We start from the raw sequence: 20155 nt of genomic DNA on the forward strand, positions 1-20155 counted from the left end.
ATTAAAAAGTACAAACCATGTGCTTGTGGGCTTATTCTAATTCTGCTAAGTACAATTCCTTCATGTCCTTCTCCCATTCTGTCTAAAGTACTGTGAGCTGAAGAGCAAAGAAAGTCCTGCTCTGAACACAAAACAGAAGATGTTTGGCAATTGCAAAATGTTTTTGCCTATAAAGTTCTTAAATAAGCCTTGTGCTTTAAAAAGAAAAAAAAAACAAAAAACAAACAAAAAAATAAAATCCCCCCCCCAAAAAAAACAACAAGAAACCCCAAAAAAACTCAACCCAAAAAACCCTCCACTAACCAACATCAGAAAAAAGAGAAAAAAGGCCACCTTCAAATTACACAAGCAGAGTGAAGATACAGCATCTGTCTCTGGTTCTGTGCATATATCAAAGGAAAGAACAAGCAGAGCCTTTGCTGGATGCCTGCAACATCCTCAGGAAGCATCTCAACAGAAATTCCAGCCTTGCTACAAATTAATGCAATGTCATCCAAACATTTTCAGATGTGTCCTTTCCCTGCCACTGTCTCCTTTGATAGGTCAAGCAATGAAAATATAACCATGCCAGTTAGCACCTTATTTTTAGATAAGCTCAGAAACCAAGTCACCACCTTGATGAAAGGTTCATCTCTGTTCAGCTAAACCAAAAGGATGCAACTTTTGCCATTCATGATGCTGTGGTGCACCTACATACTGGTTTCCAGTGTGCACCTAGAGAATCCTGATGAAAGAAGCCAAGTGACAAATCTCCATCCTGTTTAGATAATGATACGACTCCCACAGGTGAAGGGGAATTATGAAGTTACCCATTGAGAAGGACAGCATGAGCCTGCATAAACACTCCTCCAGTTGGTGTGGAGTGGTGTCTGATTTGGGCCAGTACAGGGCTGTGTTTTGGGTGGTTTTCATACTGCCATGGTGGTGAGGAGACTGGGAGTCTGTGGGAAGCTGGGAGGAGACACAGCCAGGACAGGAATATTCCCAAGGATGACCCAAGGAATATTCCAGTGACATCATGCTCAGTATATAAAGTGGGGAGAAAAAGGAGGAAGGGGCGACATTTGGGGTGATTGTCTTCGTAAGTCACCATTGCCTGTGATGGGGCCAGCTCTCCTGGAGATGGCTGAACATCCATTTCCAGCAGGAAATTATTTTCTTGTTTTGTTTGTGTGCATGGCTTTTGCTTTTCCTATTAAACTGTCCTTATCACAACCCATGAATTTTCCAGCTTCTACCCTTCCAATTCTCCCCCCAGTCCCCCTCGTGGGAGAGTGAGAGAGTGGTGCTTAGTTGCTGGCTGGGGTTAAACCACAACAAGTGTTTCAGTCTCTCTGCCATGATGTTCACATCACTTATGCCTCCTAAAATTGCCAACCGGGGAGGCTGAAGGACATCTTTAATGCTAATACCAGTGCTGTGGCTTTGTTCTGCACCTCCTGAAAAAAATCCAAACCAATCTTAACTCTCTCAACACCCACAACACTCTCTGGGTGTCAGCTGCATGCCCTAAAGATCACTCAACAGGTTTGAAATCTTTCACCATGCACTGTTGACAAGGATCCCTTGTCCTATGGCCTTCGAGGAAGAACATCTTGTTAAGCATCTCACATCCCAACAGTTTTGGGCAGGAAGCTGAAATTCAATAGGAGCTTTAAGTCGACTGATAAGGGCTACCACACCTATCAAAGAATTTCCTTGGGGAAGAGAGGAGTCAGAAAGAAAATTTTATTTTTACTCACTTTCAGCTGGACTCTTAGACAGTGATGACTGATGGCTCGAAGGAAAGAGCTCTGCTATACAGATGGAAGAGTCCTGTTGGCTTTGGGTAAGGGAGCTACAATTGACAAGCTTGTTCATACAAATGCCATGTGTTTTACAGATTATGAGAAGCCACAAGCTTGTAAACCTCAGTAAGCAGATGTCGGCTTCAGCAATCAATTCAAATACATGTGCTGAACAACATTCCCATGCTCACTCAGAGGGAAGCATGCTGCCCTCGCTGATTTCTGAAATATTTTGGTCTTGCCTTCAACAGTCTCCAGGTAATGAGCAGATCAAGCTCTAATGAGCTCACCAGATACGACAAGTCTATACTCAAGGTTACTGAGCACGACCTTATTTCTCTTGGAGAAAGGGGGAAGTGTTATGCAGCATTTTTTCTGACAGAAGAGAGTATCATAAACAAAACACAAGACTTGATCTGAGATGCAGAAACACCCTCCTTTCCTTGGAAGTCAATATCGTTGATGCCAGGCAAAACAATGCTGACACTTACCTGTCCAGGAGTAGCAATCAGCTCACAAGAGAGCACAGCAGCTGGAGGGGAGATCTGAAAGATTGATTCTGACAGCTATAAAAGAAAGAGGTTTTTAATATTGAGAAAAGTGTCGGTGCCCTAATAACAGAATTTCCAGCTCCAAGAACTAGAGTTGTCAACTGAAGCCTTATCAGATACAAAAGTAACAAAGGCAGATTTGGATGGGTTCCCTTTGTAGAGATGAGGGACTGTGAAAAAGATACTTTTCAAAACAAGCAAATCTCTCCTGATTTTGCCCTTAACTTAACCCTTGGGTAGGGGCGGCAGTGTGCCACATCTCAGGGTTTAAGTGAGGAGGATGCCAGCAGCACAGCAGGTGGCACCAGACCCAATGGCACCACGTCTCACCCTGAGGAAGAGCTGCCTTGGAAAGCCTTCCCAAGAGTGGGAAGGGTAACATGCCACCCTGGTAATCCCACCCTCCGGCTGTGCCCCTCTGCCAAGCCTGAAACTCCCACAGCAAGGCATGGAGCTGCCCTGGGGTCCTGTTCCAGCTCCAGTCTGTTCCACGAGAAGCTCCTCCCTGAAGATGCACACTGGTATCTTCTGCATATCAGAGCCACTAAATTTCCAAGCAAAACAGTAAAGGTGTAAAAATTGTACTGGCAGGCAACAGCCCGACTCATAACACTATTTTGTAAATTCAGAGACATAACAAAAGTAAGGTTAGTGTCTCTGAGAGCAAGGCAGGGGAGAGTTAATGAAAAGCTGTTTTCCAAAATGGAGCTGTGCCTGGTGGGTTTATTTCATAAAATACAGAGAACTTCTAAGTTTGCGTGGGGTAAGATAAGTCAGAAAAAAAGACATTTTGAGCAATGCTTCTTTAAAAATTCACACACACACAAAAGAAGAAAAGTTGGGGGTGTGTCTCTGATAGTCTGCCTGGGAAGGATGTAAGGATTGCTTTCTGCTGCACTAAGATATAACTCTTGGTCCAGCTTGTTCCCACATGATAACTGTCCCTTTTCCAAGACAATAACTTGAAAATGGGACAAATTTCTTAGAATTGCTTCTCAATTAGTGTGATGACAGTCACCACAGACTTGGGTATTTCTGTTACTGGAAGCTTTTCTCCAAGGAACAGTAGAGATTGTGGCCACACTGAGCACTTCTGCCTTAATCTGGTAGAATTTTAGCTTTATATAGTGTTGAAGGGGTTAGAATACAAGTCTTATGAGGACCAGTTGAGGGAGATGGGGGTGTTTAACTTGGAGAAAAGGAGGCTGGGGAGAGACCTTCTCTCTCTCTACAACTACCTGAGAAGAGGTTATAGCCAGGTGGAGGTCTTCTCCCAAGTAAGAAGTGACAAGATTAGAGGAAATGGCCTGAAGTTGCATAAGGGAAAGTTTAAATTTAAGGACTTTTTTTCTTTTTTTCATGAAATGGGTTGTAAAGCATTGGAACAGGCTGCCCAGGAGAGTGGTGGAGTCACCATCCCTGCAACTGTTCAAAAAACTTTTGGACGTGGCACTTGAGGATATGGTTAAATGCTGAATGTGGTGTTGGTGCTACATTGATGGTTGGACTGGATGATCTTAAACATATTTTCCAATTTAATTGATTCTATGATAGATTTCTCCATCCAGACCTTTCACAGGCAAAGGAAAAGTCTGTATTCTCCTAAGATAGCAGAAACAAAGGTCAGCAAATGAGCTCCTGTCCTACAGCATCAGCAGGTCAGATGGCAACAGAGGAAGAAATGAGCAGACTCTTCTGTTGCTGCGTGAAACAGAGACATCCCTCTCCAAAGGAGTTTGATTGGTAATTCTAACCCTTGCTTCTTTTCCATGAAGATCTCCATCATTTTCCTCTATTAAAAACATTCTAAAATGAGTTGCAATTACATAGCAACATCCTCTGCCAATATTCAGCTCAGTATAGACAAGAAACTTGGGCCTTGGGGAGAAGCATCTTGTCCTAAACTCCTTTGTTTCATTATTACTTCCAAGTGTTTTAGCCACTTCTGCAATTACTGTATCACCTTTTGTTTTTTAATAACCTTGTATTTTTCAACACCCAGTATCCATCTCCTGCTCCTCTGATCTTTGGCCTCACAACCAGTTATGAAGTTGTTTGAGGTAACTTCTGTTTGAAGCATTGAGTGTGTTACGCAACAGAGTTACAGAGCTTTTGGAGAAACACAAATCAGTGTCTTACCTGGGCATGGACATCCAACTTTTGTCAGTGTAATTAACTGCCTGAATTGTGGGCATTATGTCAAATTGTCCCTGACAAATCTGGTGGCCTTCTACAATGGGCATACAGAGCTCTTACAACACCATGGGATGGGGGAAGAGCCACTGGCATCTTCTGCATGAACTTGTACACAGCATTTGACACACTGTCCCACACAACATTCTTGTCTTTGAACTGGATTTAACAACAGGATGCAAGACAGCTCTGCTCCAGCATCCTCGTAGTTTTATCACTAAGTTGTGAAGCTGCTGCTATTTCACACATCTGCCACCACAATACAGGTTAACTCCAGGTCTGAAGCAGTTTTTACTGTTGCATATCTATTTTTGCATACTTTATAACAGAAAATCTGCTGTGACAGCCAGAGTGAGTCAATGACACGATGTTCTTCTGTAAGGTCTTAAGAGGAAAGCAAAAGCAGTTCATGCACTGCCACATGGATAAAGCCCCAAACTGCACAATCCTTGTAGCACTATGGCAATAATCTCATTGTAGTAAACAAAACAGAAATATAGATGATTAATATTGCATCAGCTGTGCTTTTGCACATCTCTGATGACTGCACCACTCGAAGTAGAAGAGAGTGAATCCTTTCTCTAAAGCTCCTTATTCCATATGGTAGATTTCCCTTTACTTTCGTAGTTCAAAAACCAAGCTGTTGGTCAAAAGGGCAATCTTTACATCTTTACTGGAATCTCTAACCACTTTACAGGCTGAACTAAACCTCCAGAAAACTGAAATACTGTCCTTTGCAGCCAGAAAGTCTGGAGCAGAGAGCTGAGAAGAGGCACTTCACTCTAAGTTCTCAACCATAACATCACACACTTGTCCTCAGATGCAAAGTTTGGGTGTCCCTGGCTCTCCTGCTGTCCTGGTTCACTCTGATCCTGGCACGCAGAGAACAAAGCATGGGAGAGGAAGAGGGTTGGTGGAACTTGCAGGAATAGCCTGCTCTCTTTGAGCAAGGAGAACTTGTGGGAAAAGGATGGATGAGAAGAAGAATGTGCAAAAGGATTCTGCTGGTTTTTACTGGGATAGTTAATTTTCTTCACAGTAGCTGGTATGGGACTGTGTTTTAGATTTGTGCTGAGTTCACTGTTGATAACACAGGCACGTTTTCATTATTGCTGAGCAGAGCTCACACAAAGCCAAGGCCTTTTCTGCTCCTCATCCCACCAAAAGGAGGTTGGGGGAACACAAAGAACAGAAAGAGGACACAGGCAGGACAGCTGAACCCAAGTGACCCAAGGTCACATCACACGGGATCATGATCAGCACACGAAGATGGGAGCAGAAGAAGAAAGAGAGGCACGTTCAGAGTGATGGCATGCATCTCCCCATTTACCATTTTATGGGATGGAGCCCTGCTTTCCTGGGGATAGCTGAGCAACTGCCTGCCCATGGGAAGTGATGAATTAATCCTTAGTTTGCTTTGCTGGCCATGTGCATCTTATGCTTTACATATTAAATTTGTCTCAACGCATGAGTTTTTCCATTTTTATGCTTCCAGTTCTCTCCCACTGCAGGGAATGTGAGAGAGTGGCTGTGTGGGGTGTAGCTGCTGTCTGGAGGGTTAAACCATAACAGGGGAAAGAACCTGAAGAGGAGTAATAAAGGACATTTCAGTACCTACTCAGAAAGGAGAGTAAAGGAGATGAAACTAGAAAAAACTCTCCCGAAGCTCTGAAGTGTCTCACACACACTTTGTGCTTCCATGGGCACTTCACATCACAATAACCTTGGTGGAGCTGACGTGTTTTTGCCTATATCCTGACCCCACAGCTGTGTCCCCTGCCCAGATTTTCTCCATGAATCCACTGCAGAGTCCCCACTTATACCACAAGCCACACCATAGGCATTTCTGACAGCCCAAGAGAAAGGAGCTGCCTTTTACCAAATGTATAAAGCATGCTTACACTACCCTCCCAAACTGTTTTCTTCCTCTTATCATATGGAAACCAAAGTTGTCTTTTCTGGTGCTATTTTGTAAGAGCCAGTTTACATTTCAATATTGTCTTCCTAAGCAAGAGAAGTTTTTGCAAGGGTCTGTTTAACTCCTGACCTTTTACAAAGGGTAATGCAGTTCTCCCTTGTATTTCTGTGATGCCATTACAGCACAATCTCCAGAGCACGGGAGACCTTCATCATAATATCACAACAGCAACACAAGAAAGACAGAAAAATATTCAGAAGCGTCCAAAGGAGAGCTATGAAGACAGAGAAGTGCCTTGAGGGGTGGTCATATGAGGAGCAGCTGAGGTCACTTGGTCTGTTCAGCCTTGAGGAGACTGAGGGGAGACCTCACTGCAGTTACAGCTTCTCAAGAGGGAAGAGGAGGAGCAGGGACTGATCTCTCCTCTCTGGTGACCTGTGACAGGAGCCAAGGGAATGGCCTGAAGCTGCATCAGGGCAGGTTTAGGTTGGATATCAGGAAAAGGTTCTTCCCCCAGAGGGTGCTGGGCACTGGAACAGCTCCCTAAGGCAGTGATCTCAACACCAAGCCTGACAGAGCCAAAGAGGCATTTGGACAACACTCTCAGGCACAGGGTGGAATTCTTGGGATGTCCTGCACAGGGCCAGTTCAATGATCCTTGTGGACCCCTTCCAACTAAGGATGTTCTATGATTCCATGATAACTTGCACAGTTCCCATGGCTGTGTCATTCTCAGCTGCTGCACATGCATCAATGTCCTGCCTGCAAATTTAGTATCTACCTGCTCTGTGTTCCCACCAGTGCTACTGCTCAATCCACTGTAGATATTAGGTAGCCCTCAGTATTAGAGTCCGAGGTTTGAAGCTAAACATTTGTTAATGGGATAGGGGGCAAGCAGAAGTTCATTTTCACTTCTCAGGTTGAATTTTTAGGCTAGAATCAAGCCAGCTGCTTGAGAAGAGCAGCATGTCTGTTTTAACAGGCAGAGTGAAGCCACAGGAGATCTGATCATAAAGCCAATGCTTCTCAATAAAGGCAGATTTTAACTGAAGGGGGAAAGCAGAGGATACAGGAGCTGAAAAGAAAAGAGAGATCAAGAAGGAAGAATTCTAATTATTATAATAAGCACTAGACTGAGGAGCAGGAGAGATCCTTTTCTTACTTGAAATTTATAGAATTTTCCCTGAAGAGAAAAATTGGGTAAACCTTCCAAAGAATAATAACTTCACTACAAAAATAGTTTCAAAGAGAAAAGAAACAAAACCCCAAATTCAGCTATAATATCAGTATTGCCATTGGCTAACAAACTGCGACAATGCAGATGACATAAAATTCAGAGGAATCATCCTGACATCTCTGAAGGCAAACTTGGCTCTTTCAAAGTGAGTAATTTTGACTACCTGAGGTTTGAAATGGACCTGGAATTAAGATGAAGTAAATCTAAAAGCAACAATGCATTACTTTCTCAAAACCATAACTATTTTGACCTGCCTTTGCTTAACTAAAAATTTCTTCAATTCAATTTTTCCCTCAGTGTTATCACTAAAAAATTTCAAGTCAGATAACTTGCACAAACTGATTTAAGTGAAGCTCTAGTATGAGAAAGCTTTAGATGCATGGAGCAACAGCATTTGCAGTGAAAGTTGCAGTAATGCAGGTTGCAGGTTCCATAGAAGGCATCACCATCTCCCATCAGGCTAAAGGAATTTAGGATACAGGCTTGGGTGTCTGTTGCCCCTGGATTCTATCACCTTCTGATGTTTGCACATTTCTCCAACAGTTCTCACACTCTCTTCTGATAAACAGAGCATTGTTTTGCATTCCTCTTTGGAGGAAGCAAGCATTGAAGGACAGGTGAGGAGGCCAGTGGAGTCAGGAGGTCTTATCATCACTGTCCAATCCGTGCTCATTGGTAGATGTCTATAAATAGACAGGTCATGTAAATAAAAGTCTCTTTTCCTGTTCATCCAACGTGGTGTGAAGTCCGTGTCTGTCTCCCTCCTTTTGTGGGTTCGTCACAAGACCCACAGGTGTCCTTATCATACCCTGGCAGCTTTGGAAGCACTCTAGAGTGTCAAAAAAGACAAAACCTGCCAGGTCACTTCTGATTCAAGTTGCAGTTAGCCCTACACTATGTTCTTTACACACGAGCTTGTAGAAGTCTCAGGGTGGAGTAACACAGGTCTCTGCTTCAAGACTAATCCCAAAGGACTGTCTGTAGGACTCAAGCTGCTATGTTTCAACCCAAATATTCAGATGGCATCTTCCAAATTGATCTGTGGTTTTTCATGCCAGGATGCAAGAAGTACCTAGAAAACTTTATTAAAATCCAAACCTGGCCACGTGCACTGTGCTTTGAATTTGAGCTGGCAGTGGGAATTTGATACCTTCCTAAAAGAACTGGAGGTGATTCCATATGCTTCCCTGGCAGGGTCATGTTAACTGAGCTGGCAGATTTGATAGAATTAGATTTCTTTTTCGAGCTGGTACAGCACTGTGATGTGTCAGCACACAAAGTATTTCAGATAAGTAAGATTAAGTCATTGATTGAAGATCCAGCCTCTAGAAATAATGTAGTGTCCTTTAAAAGGAAACACCTTTGTTTTGTATTGGTGTACCAAAGCTATTAAAAACAAAAATTCAAATCTCCACAGATCCTGGAAAAATGTCAGTAGCAATTATTTAGTCCAGAGACACTTTAAAATTGCACCAGATTTAATACCTCAGTGTCATTGTGTCAGTTTTTACTCTCCAGAACAATCCTCTAAAGGGATGGATAAGGAGTCCACTGCAGGAGTTTTAGGGATACCAAGAGTATGTGTAGTCCCCTTCATGCCAGCAGCATTTCTCTGTCAGGCACCAGCAAGGTGGGAGATGTTCTTGGACCCTGTGGGCTCTAACCTGTCACCCATTTCTCCTTGTCCTTCCCTCAATCTTTTGAGATGGAAAGCTGGAGTGCTGAGCCTGCACTGAAAACCTGTTGAGACAAAGGACTCCCAAAGAGATGGAAAAGTTACTACAAAAAAACAAAAAAAAAAAAAAACAAACAAAAAAAACCAAACAAAGTTCTATTGAGATGATGTCCTTAGAGAAAGACAGCTACACTTCAAACATTTGTCATCAGATGCAGGTTTCAACCACTTATGTGGTGTCTCTTTTGCATTCTAGGATAATTTGCAACTGCTTGGCAGAAATAGCTGTGGGACTGGCTCAGAGAAACAGATGTGGCTTGATGAGGTTAATAGGTTTCCTGAAATAGTACAGCTCCTCTCTGCTCAAAGGTTTGGTCATCTCGTACACAGGGCACAAATCTTCCTCTCCCCAAGGAGAGACATGCACGTCAGTCCAGATGAAGCAACTTAATCACAGGCAGTTCAAAGTGAAGCAAAGCCAGGAAAGAATTGCTTTCCACCCACTTTTCCCCCAGAACTGCATTTTAACAATTACTACAGTCTTTACAATTGATGACATTCCTAATCTTAACTCATGCTTCAGAGCAAGCTTCTACCAATACTATGGGGAGTTTCTTTTAAAAAGAACAGCCTGTCTGTCAAGACCCCCCCATTTTCCACATTCCACAGCTATTTCACTTCTTGAGGGGGTTGTGCAGCCCTGACTTTAAAGGGCTTTCCGAAGTTTTATTGGACATTTTTACACAAAGCAACTTGAGCTTGCTACTTACAAACCAGAGCATGGGACACTTGGCAGCAGTGGGAAGAGGAGGTTGGGGTAAGAGTAGGAAAGGTGACCAGAAGGGTGACAGCAGTTCCTCTGTGGAATTAGTGCCAGGTCAGCCCAAAGTCCTTATCAGAACAAGAGGAGTCACAAGAAGTGACAACTTACAGACATACATGCTGAATAGAGACCACTTATGTTGATAAGGTAATCTTTTTCATAAGATAGAGGTTTATGCCCAGAAAACACACAGAGCTCCCACAGGATCAATTCAGTTGCCAAATACATTTTAGGTGCCACTGAAGATACCTTGGGCATCAAACCCACACTCCTGAAGTCTCAAATACAACACCAGGTGTCAGACAGGCACATCTTTCTCTCCTGGCACCAGAAGAGAAGGACAGATAGTCCAGGGCAGTTCAAACAGAACTAAGAGATTATGGCTGAGATTATGGCTGGTAGGAGATTCCCATCTCCCTGGAGCAGATACATGCTGGGTGATACAGAGCAGATACCTACTGGACAATGAATCAGGCACCAAGGTAGCCCAGAGGGGGATGCAGACATGCTCTGGATGGGCTGCAAAGGCAGCTGTGCATCCCACCAGCAGCACCAGGCACACCATTCCTGCCAGGAATGGAGACACAGATGGGAGCTGTCACATTCCCAGGCTAGCCACAGTCTCCACTGGTCTGTTGGCTGCTGCCACAGGCACTGTGGCGAGAAGAACAATACAAACATTTATAACAGCATTTTGCCCACAAGGCTGCATGTTGTGCACAGGAAATGTCTGTATGGGTCAAGGAGCTTTCCTGCTGCTGTAAGCAATTCCTCTGACTTGTGAGCTGGCAGATAACCCCAGAGTTTACTTTCAGCTTGCATACCTAAGGCGTCACCTGTGAGTTAGATTTTCATTTATCAGGAGGCACACCATAAACATAACAGACAGGCTTAGATGCAGTCAGGCAAGACTGTGGCAGAGGGGGGGTGAAGTACATCTGCCATACTTCACCTTAATTCCTGGAATTCATTCCCATGTTTTAATAACCTACATCAGAAATCTCAGTTCAAAATATATCTGCCTCTCTGCTCCTTGCAAGCTTGATTGAACACAGGCTGTTTTAGAAAATATTTTATCACAAAAATATTTTATAGTAATATTTATATAAAAATATAAAAATTAGTACAAAGCTAAATGGGCTTGCACTGAAAGGTTCCACCAGAGTATCTTGGCAGAGGGGCTGATTATTAAAAATAATTATTCCACTTAAGAAGTACTCTTAAGTGAAAACTTTATCCCCTGCTTCACCAGTTTATCTATCTGCTGCTTCAGATGAGACATCAATGCTGCCTTTGCAAAGTATCAAAGATACAGAAGACAGAAAATTAATTGTCTTGTGTGAAAAAGAAAAAAATTGAAGAAACTCCATGAGTGGCATGTGACAGTGTTGAAACAAGACAAAAATGCATCCTTTTCAGAGTTTCCTCAGCCAGAGCCATGAAAAGCTCCACCAGGTGGTGGGATTAACAGCAATTGAAATATGCTGAGGAGCTGAGTTTGCTCTCTCTCCTTTGCTTTTTAAAAGCAAGGTTTCTGCCTCACTACAGTTTTGAAAAGAGGTACAAAAGATGTTCCAAGTAAAAATTTATTTCTACTATCATTTAATGGCAGCATTTGCAACTCACTTGACATAAAATATGTTTTTATAACCTAGAAGATAGAACTGCCATCTGCATGACCTTAATTTCCTCTCAAATTGCTCCCAGTTTTACATAAACAAAAACAGAAAATTGATAAGCACATACAAAGTCTATATAAAGTTATATTTAGTTTGAAAAGCGACCTTCCTCAGTTTAAAGGCCATTACTATTAGCAGTATAATCAAGTTTGCAAGAAAAACTGCAAAGAAGGTTTCAAGTTCGTTTCTGGCGGGATGTGTGACAAATTCACACAAACAGAGCAACTCGCTGTCTCCCCTGCAGAATTAGATTGTGCACCAAGTGAGTGAGCCAAAAGAATAAGTAATACAATTTCTCTCTTCTTTTGCACTTTCAGAGACAATGCTTCTACACACAACTAAGCAAAAAGGTAAAATAAATCTGTATTAGCAGAACTGTAATTTAAAAACTTAGTGGTAAGTTTAAATCTGGTTTGGTAGAACCATAGACTGGAACTTTGTTGAGGCACAGGATTTAAACCTCCTGACACAGAAATGTTACCCTACAGCAGCCCCAAAACAGAGTAAATGAAGTGAGAAATTGACAGAGGAAAAGAGCACCGAGTTTCCCATAGGCCTGTGCTGGGGCTTAGTTGTTTCCAGGAAAATCAAGAAAACACATGCTATAACTAATAAACATATTAGTTTAAATATCTTTTTATCCACATCCAACCGTTCCCTCCTTTATCCCCAGCCACCAACTAGATATGTGCTCAAGCAGATTAAAAATGGTCAGGTTCCCAGATAAGCCCAGAAAGGACCTTAAGCACAGCCATGCCCTGCAGATAACATCCTGCCTCTGCTGCAAGCAGGAAAGGAACACGGGGCCACCCCCAACTCCTTCTAACTCGAGAGCAGCTCTGTCGAGGCATTGTGCACAGTGGGCAGAGCACCACTGGCTCTGAACTGGGACAGAAAAACTGGGGAGGGGTGAACTGTCCTGTGGAAGGTACTGGCTGGCATGAGTGGCACAGGATGCTGTGGATGTAACAAGCCAAGTGTTTCCAAGCAGATGCTTCGCCCAGAGTCACCCATCCAGGTGAAGCTGTGTAAATAATATACAAGAGGGGCGTGCTGCTAATTGAATACCTCCTGAAATGCCAAGAGGCAAGAAGACGCCGGTTAAAGGCAACTCTTATTTTAACTTGTGTCACTGAAGAGCATCAAAGTAAATGAACTCCTGAGGACAAGATCAAAGTAGAATAAGAGACTCTCTTTTTTTTTTATATCCTTGAATCTCCTGTCCCTTTTGTACACTGAAATTTAATTTCCTTTTCAAAGAGAGCTTTTGGAGCTTATGAAAATTGACCCAAAAGATTACAAGGGCTTTGTCACCCTTCCAATCTCTCTGAAAGATCCATAATTAGGGAGGTTTTTTCCTTCAACATATGTGCCCAGCAGACAAATATAAAATTCAGACTTACAATTACGCGAATGAGTTATTTCAGTACATTGGATACATACAAGTCCAACCGTTACAAAGAGTTGAAAAATCTTGTGTACCTCAAATGAGTAAATCTACATCAACGCTTTTTTTTTTTTTTTTTTTTTTTTTTTTACTGGCTTGTTTTCATTTGTGCCAAGACTACACACAGTCACACTAAGAACCTGGGACGTATGTTCGCTACTGAGATAAATATACCAAGTACAATAAAAGCAAACTGCTGACCTCGAAGATCAGTTATTTACGGTCCTCTAGAAATTAATTCTGCAAGGAGGAATGTGCGAGCGGATACCTAAGACAGCTAGCCTGCTCTTTTCCCTCTAACGGAGTAACACTGCCTTTACTCTTTCGGCTCACATCCTACCCAGGGGAGAAATAACACACAACACCGGGGTGCAGGTCTGTCCGGGCTGGTCCCTCCCGGCGGCGGCGCTGGGCAGGAGCGGGTCCCCGAGAGGCAGCTGGGGGGGATCCCCGGCGCTGCCGCCCCCCGAGCACCGCCCGAAGGTGCCCCCTTGCTCCGGAGCCCACCCCGGCACCCGCCGCCTCCCCTCTGCCTCCCTCCAGCGGGGAAATCCCGGCTGGATGGGGAGAAGCGGAGAAGCCTCCCCGCTCCCGAGCGCCGGGCACGGAACCGGAGGATGCTGCGAGCTCCGCCAGCGCCGGGGCCAGCCCTGCTTCTAAATAACAAATAATTTTTTTAAAAACCCCAACAACTCAACAGCCGAACGAGGAGTCAGGAGGCTGGGAGGCTCCCGCCGAGCCTTCTGCAGCAGCGGGGAGCGGGGATTTGCAGGTAAGCGGGGAGGAAGGAGAGCGGCAGGGAGGGAGGGAGGGGGTCCCGCGGTACTCACGGCGGGGTGCGGGGGGCCGGCCGAGCCCCATGGCCGGGGATGGACGGACGGATGGATGGATGGACTGTCGCTGCTGTGGCCGCCGCGCTGACTGTGTGTGTGTGTCTGTCCGTCTGTTTTTGTGTCTGCCGGCTCTGCCCGCCGAGCCGCTCCGGGCGCCCCGTCCCTCCCCTCGCTCCCTCCCCGGCGCTTCCTGCCCGCTCATATAGCGCGCCCTCGGCCACGTGGACGGCGCGGGGCCCCGCCGGCTCCTCCTCGGGGCCGGGCCGGGAGGGGCGGACCCCCACGGCACCCCCTCATCATCCCCGTAATCATCCCTCCGTCATCACCCTCTCCATCACCCCCATCTCACGCTCATCATCGACCCCATCCCACTCCCCAGGCAGCGCCCCCCATCACTGACCCCATCTCAGCCCCATTCCCCTCCCAGCACCCTCCCCAGCAGCGGAGAGGTGCGATGAGAGCCCGGACTCAGCCCGAGCGCCCCCGGGATGAAATCCGGCTCTTCTCGGGTCCTCCCTACGCCGTCACCTGTGTTCCCCACAGCCCCCAAACTGCTGTGTCTGAAATTGGGCTGCGTGGATACCAAAGGTGATCGCAGCAGGGAAAGTGGGAAGGAATTCGGAGCTTCTCAGGGGCAGAAAATCTATGTGGAATCACTAATAAAAATAGCGCATAGTCGATATTCACAGAGTCATAGAATGATTTAGGTTGGAAGGGACCTTAAAGATAATTTAGTTTCCACCCCTCTGCCATGGACAGGGACACCTTATATTAGACCAGGTTGCTCAGAGCTCCATCCAGCCTGGGCTCAAACACATAGATGGACGGGTCATCTGCAACTGGTCTGGGCAACCTGGTCTTGTGTCTCACCACTCTCACAGGAAAGAATGTCTTCTAAATATCTATTTTAACCTACTCTCTTTCATTTTAAAGTCACTCCCCCTTGTTCTATCACTACATTCTCCTGGGGAAAAAAAACAAACAACCCAACAAAAAACAAAAACAAACAAACAAAAAAAAAAAAACAAACCAAAAACCCAAACAAACAAAAAGTCCCACACAAAACAAGCAAAAAAACCCAAACAAAACCAACAAAAACCCCAAACATTTCCAGCTTTCTTGCAGCCCCTGTGGGTACTGAAAGGTGCTATAAGGTCTCCCCAGCTACTTCTCTTCTCTGGGCTGAACAAACCCTTAGCCTTTCTTCACAAGAGAGGTGCTTCAGCCCTCTTCTTTCTGTCCAGCATGACATTTTTAAGGTGACTATAAAATCTGTAGAATTAAAAAGAAAGCATCATCATTAAAGAATCCCCCAGATAGATACATTCAAGTGATAAAGTGTCTGCTAAAACTATTTAACAACATACTGGTGGCTTTTTTAGTGTCGATGTGTAAAGACTGGAGCCATGAGATGTGTAAAGACTGGGGCCATGACTAGAAGTGGGGGAATTATAGCACCTCCAAAGAAGCAAATGATCTCTGATCTTCTCTCCTCCACCCTTCTGTAGGCAGGCAAATATGCACAGTGAACATGCACAGCACATATCAGAGAGGAGAGTGCATTCCTGAGCTCCGAAAAACATGTTCTGTAACACTGGAGAGCCGGTGCACAACTCCCTTTGTGAAGCAGATGAGTTTACAGGTGATTAATCTACTTACTGAAACTGCCCACGTTGTTGGTTTATTAAATCCAGCACAAGGTACTTCCAGTGGAAAGTGTAACGTGCTATGTAGGAGCTGTAATTCATCAATCACCACTGAGCTTGTTTCCACAGAGTTATATTAGTAAAAGCTTGAGTGTGGATTTAGCCCGGTGTCACATCCTGAACCGCGCTGTGCAGACATTTGCATGCGGGTGAGAGCACGGGTGACAGCCTGAGCTTTCTGCTCGGGGAGCATAAGCCCACACAAGCCCTTCAAGGGACTTACCCCATCACTAAATCCTACCTTTGGATACTGAAGAGCAGCATAGTGTTATATGCATCAAAAACAGGGTTTGGAAGGGATTTAATCTACAGTAATGAGCATAAAAGAAAAAAAAAAAAGAAAAGTAAAAGCACATTAGTCTTTTTTTACGAGGAGTGTATCGATACAAGGAATTACTGTGTGGTGGAAACAGTCTATTAAATAGCTGTTCACTGCTTTTCCCAGGAGCTGCTTGACACTTTGCTGGAGGTGGGATGAGAAGCTCCAATTTGATCATCTGTTAGTGTCTCTGTTACCTTTTTGCCTTGACGCTCTCATACTTTCAGGCAAATTGATTGAATTTGGTGCTTCATTTACTTCACAATAATAGTGAGTGAGTGGGACTGTTTGTGAAAAAGAATCTCTGGGGAACAGCTCACCAGTAATAAGGTTGTGCATCAGGTTTGGAGATTTCTCCCAAGCATTTCTGGAGAGAGGGAGGGAGTGAGAGAGTGATGAGAAAGAGGAGTCTGAGCGCTCTGCATTTCACTACCTATTGTACCACACCTGGTCTGTCCATGAGTTCAACAGAAAAAAAAAATAATGTATCTAGTAAAACAGATGATTTATCATCATACAACATATAAAGTTTCACTAGGTTGTATCAAGGAAAGCTTAACCTAGCAGCCAAGAATGTCCTAATTATTAGCAGTCAATCAAGTTGACACTGGCCCAGGTTGCCCAGAGAAGCTGTGGATGTCCCATCCTTGGCAGTGTTCAAGGTCGGGCTGGATGGGGCTTTGAGCAGCCTGGTCTAGTGGAAGGTGTCCCTGACCATGGCAGGGGGATTGAGATGAGATGATCTTTAATAAACTCAAACTATTCTATGATCCCGTGACTGAAAAAAGGGAGTGAGATATATATATATTTATTTATTTATTTTTTTTTTTTAATCTGTGTTTTCAGTCCTGTCTCTGCACCATATCTCTGGAGCACACGAGAGATAAGATATGGTGAACCCCTCCAGCCACACCAGCCTTGGTCACAAGTTGCAAGGGGGAGATAGGGAGGTGAGCTCTGCAGTGGCTGGGTTTGTTCAGAAAGGCTCCTTTCTGTAAAGCAAGGCAGAAGAGGAGAGTGTTTGCCCCAGAGTTGCCTCAGGGAGGCATGACACAGTGATGTGGGTGTAGCATGGAGAAGTGCAGAGCACAGAGAAGATCCACAGGTCTCTGCCAGCACCTGGCTGAGGCAAGAGCAGAGAACAAGACCAAATCCACCTGAAACAGTAAGTGTGGAGCCTATTTCTCCTTTTTATATCAGTTACACTCACTTTATTCCTTCAGATGCTCTCAACTTCCCTGATCCCAACGAGTGTGGAGGTAACAAGTGTTCTCTGACAACGCCATCAGAATTACAGCAGGGTCCAAGCCAGCATGCTGGATCCAATCCCCCTCATGCTGTAGCATTTCACTAGCAAGTGTCATTTAGAGGGTTTTGAGAAAGAATCCAGGATTTGTTTCACAGACAGTATTTCCTCAACAGCTCAGTGAATATGGAATAGTTTGAACTAACCATGCAAATCTTGCTTGTCGTCTTATGTAGAGAAACTATATCTGTTCTAAAGTCTGGGCCAGGGCTTTCAACTGCTGATGGGGGATAGTTATGCAGACTTCAAAGGAGCTGTATCAGCTTTTACCAAGTGGGGATCCAGACCTTTATTCATATTTTAAAATTCAGAAACTGTGCCTAGGTAAAGCATTTTTCTCTATATTTTTAAGTAGCCAGGTTTTTTTTTTTTTATTTTATAACTGTTCCCTCAGTGGCAGGATTGTTTCTCAGTAGTCAATGTTTAAAGGCCCTTCAAGGCTGAAGGAATTAAAAATGAATAATTTAAACCTGGTCTATGATGCATAATTTTTAACATATGTTTTACAGGCCATGTGGAACAATTTTTGACTTGTCAGTAGATATTTTACAAACATGCTGTGCTGGAATCAAAACCATTTTTATTTAAGAGTCAGATTTAAGCCCTCCTATGCTTCAACACAGCAGCAGGCTGGAGTCTACAAGCCATAACAAGGAAACCATTATCACCAGCACTGATCAGAAGAGAGGAGAAATGAAGCAATTGCAGCACTTTTTTCCTCTTACACACACTGCTAAAACAGATGTGGGCAGAACTATGGTTCTCCCATCTTAAGAAGCCTCATCCCAAGGTGGAGATAGAGGAGCTGTGATTTGTTTGCTCTAGGACTGCAGAAGGGATAGATCTGGGTGGTGCTGGAGAAGGAGCCATGAAACATATTGTCTTTGGGTTATTTTTTGGAGGATGGCTGGAGTATTTTTTACCAGCCTCCTGTTAAGTCCCTCAATATTGTGCTAAGAATGCCATCTGAGTAATTCTTGACAGTTTTAATAGGCAAAGTTAATTGCTGGTGAATAATAATGATTCACCTTTTATGGACTTCATTTCTTGTCCTTCCCTGACTGCTTGAAGCAAGAAAGAGAGGAGGCATCTACCCTGCAGATTCTCGAAGGCAACCTGGACTTCAACCTCATCAACTGGTTCTCACACTCTTCCTTGTTTTCCTGGATTGTCCAGCTTTTCATTTCTATTTTAAAGTTACTCCATATTTGCAGATAAAAATAAATTGATTTGGTAATTTCAAAAGCTCCTTGGGCCCAAACCCAATTTCAAGTGTTTCACCAAGCTGTAAATTGAGGCAGTGCCCTGGGAAAGTGCAGATTTGGGCTCATGTTTGCTCCCCCCTCATTAGCTCTCCCTTCAGTTCATAATCTGTCATCTTTCAAACGAGCCAATTGCCATTGTGTCTAGAAGTTAAAATAGAAAATCAGCATTTGGCATGTACACAGTTGCCAAGAAGCTATTTCTCCTTGCCTATGTAAATAAATTGTCGTTCAGAAATGGCTGGCTTTTTCTAAAAGATGTGCAAAGTGCTACCACTGCACTGTGCTCCCAGTGGGAGGAAAGAGGAGAGGATCCAGGAGTGTGGCCAAGGAGTGCCCCATCCCCAGCTTCTCCCACTCATTCTGTTGAATGGGACTGTTCTTGCACAGGCCCAAATGCCATTTGATGGTTCCTGTCTCAGTGAGCAGAGCTGGAGTGATTACTGACCTTGCTGATTATGCTCACAGGTCAAGACCAAGCTCCAAACAGGTCCCTTTAAAAATTATTTACTGGAAATCTATATATTTATATTAGTTAATGATTCATGTTTATTTTCTCCCATACAGAAACAGACCTATTGATCAGTATGACTAGATGTGAAAGGTATTAAATAATTCCAAACTTTATAGATATGAAACTAAGAAGATTGACCAGAGATGGACAGTACACAATTTATTTATTCTAACTGGCAGAAGAGACAGATGGTATATGTGTATCCATACACATGACAGATGATAGATGTACCTTACTTCCACTGGAAATGTACATTGTGTTCTGTATTCAAACGTGTAAGAGTCATTGCCCTTATCATACCATATTATATTATATTATCGTATAATTTGAAACAGTAGCACTTTACACACCATACTGACCCACTTGATAAGGCTATTTGGTGGCCATGGACTTTGCCATAATTGACACACACTTTTATCATGTCTGGCTTGGTCTTCTTGTTGTTTTTTTTTTCACAAACAACACCCTACACTTCTGACAAATGTCACAGGACTGTAGCAGCCTTCCCTGATCCAGAGTTTCTAAAAGCAAGTGGTAAGAGTGCAGGCTTAAAGCAGGCTTTTAGATCACATCCTCAGCCTCCACACTTCACACGCCAGGCTCTGGCACCAGGGTGCATTAAGAGCAAAGAGAAGAGAAACAATAAACAACATCCTTCCCTGCTTGCTCTTGGAATTCAAATGGTGAGGAGTTGCAAGTGCTCAGTGGTACTGACACACAGTCAGGGGTCTCAGTACCTGCTTCACAGGACCTGGGTACAGGCCCACATCAGAGACAGCTGTGACATCAGAGAAACATTTCTAGTGAGGCCAAACTATTACACAGAGACCTGTTTTTACCAGCTAGGGCTCATTAGTGCTGTATACAGGAGTGTTGACTATGGGTAAAGGTTGTGATTTGGTACA

The 20155-nt window shown here is 43.9% G+C and overlaps 2 protein-coding genes across 5 annotated transcripts in view; one reads left to right on the forward strand and one right to left on the reverse strand.

Annotated features, from left to right (window-relative positions):
* The window catches only part of ST3GAL1 (ST3 beta-galactoside alpha-2,3-sialyltransferase 1), a 78028-nt gene extending 63727 nt beyond the window's left edge, over positions 1–14301 (reverse strand). The window contains exon 1 of the mRNA XM_088179632.1: positions 14141–14301. The gene's annotated coding sequence lies outside the window, so the exon portion shown is untranslated. The remainder of the gene's footprint in view (positions 1–14140) is intronic.
* LOC148225586 (uncharacterized) overlaps positions 12079–20155 on the forward strand; it is a 123982-nt gene continuing 115905 nt past the window's right edge. For 3 of the 4 annotated variants that reach the window (XR_015808577.1, XR_015808578.1, XR_015808584.1), the window contains exon 1: positions 12079–14082. The gene's annotated coding sequence lies outside the window, so the exon portion shown is untranslated. Of the gene's footprint in view, positions 14083–17000; positions 17334–20155 lie in introns of those variants that run through there. The other variant, XR_015808583.1, reaches the window with a different exon arrangement.

Source organism: Sturnus vulgaris, chromosome 1 (assembly GCF_052056855.1).
Source record: "Sturnus vulgaris isolate bStuVul1 chromosome 1, bStuVul1.hap1, whole genome shotgun sequence".
In the NCBI taxonomy this organism is placed as follows: domain Eukaryota; kingdom Metazoa; phylum Chordata; class Aves; order Passeriformes; family Sturnidae; genus Sturnus; species Sturnus vulgaris.